Here is a 1598-nt window from a genome sequence, read left to right on the forward strand (position 1 = left end):
AACCTGGGCCCCTCAGGTGTAGGCACAGAACTGCCAACCATCCAGGTTTGCCTGAGGCTGAGGAGTTTTCCAGGATGCAGGATTTTAGTGCTAACACCAGGACATTTCTGAGCAAACTGGACAAATGGGTCGCCCTATGCAGGATGCTTATATCCTCTAAGCCTTGATGTGCTTGCTCATCTGCTGAATCTTTGTGAGCATTAAATGAGCACAGAGCCAGTCGATAGAAGACATTCAACAAGTGCTCACCGGGAGTAACTGGTGGATGGTGTGTGAGTTTGGCTTTCACAAGTCTCGGGCATTATCTTGGTGCAGTTAAAGGAGCCAGCCTAGGGCATTAGGAGATGTCACACTTCCTGGCTTCTGCTGGGAGCTATGAGAGTTTAGAGAAAACTCGGCTCCTGATGGTGGGGGAAGCCTGGATCTATATACTGAGAGTCAAGTTTTAGTATTAAGCTGCAAATAGGGTCACTGATTATTTACTTGCCTATGACCTTAGAATTCTATTTTACATGTTAATTATTAAAATTTCTACAAAATCAGAGATAAACCCCTATGTACCCATCATCCACCTTTAATAATTATCAACTCATGGCCAATCTTCTTTTATTCATGTGCTACTACCTACTCTTACCCTCCCACTCTGCCAACCCTTGGATGATTTTAAAGCAAACACATCATATTTTATCCATAAGTACTTTCGTATGTATCGCTAAAATGTAAGTATAAGAATTCTTTTTTTTTAAGAATAGTACGATTTATTAAAGTACATTTTAAGAGAGAAACAGGCTATGCCAGAGATGGTCGTAGCCCTGTAGAATTCAGGAAGTAGTACAAGAATTCTTTTTAAAAAACATAACTCAATATCATTATCACACTTCCCTCAAGCAGTGATTCCTTAGTATCATCAAATGTCCCATCAGTATTCAAATTTTCTCATTATCTCATCACTTTTTTTTTTAAGAGTCACTTTGCTCAAATCAAGATCTTAAACATAGTCCATGCATTGTACTTGGTTGATTTGTCTTTCAGGGGTTCTCCCTCCCATGCATGTTTCCGACAAAACTGTTTTTTGTTTTGTTTTGTTTTGTTTTTTGCCCTATAGCATATGTACTGTCTGAATTTGCTGGTCGCATCCCTGTGAGTAGTTTCACATATTCTTCCACTGTCTCTTGTATTTCCTATAAGCTGATAGTTATATCTGGAGTTTTGATCAGATTAGGGTGAGATTATTTGCAAGAAGACCCAGAGGTAGAACAGTGGCTCCATTTATATCTTTCTTAGGTGACTGAGAAACCTTGAGAGCAGAACAAGGCTTATGTATCTCTGTGTGGCACGGCCTCTATAAACCCTTGTGCCCAAAGACAAGGAGTCTCAATAGCTACTGATCAGAAGGTGACAGCCTGGCCTCCCTTTGCATTAGGCTCTTGTGTTTCCATCCCCTGGTGAGGGGGATTCAAATCCCTTTTCCCTGTCAGTGTGGTGCTCCGTCTGCGTGCAATGCCTTTTTCTAACCCTGGTGTCACCCTAGCCCTTGACAAGGTGGCTGAGTCAGCTCCAGGGTAGCTCTTTTCCATACTCTCCCTGTCATCAAGATG

Source organism: Pteropus alecto, unplaced genomic scaffold (genome assembly GCF_000325575.1).
Source record: "Pteropus alecto unplaced genomic scaffold, ASM32557v1 scaffold3, whole genome shotgun sequence".
NCBI lineage: Eukaryota > Metazoa > Chordata > Mammalia > Chiroptera > Pteropodidae > Pteropus > Pteropus alecto.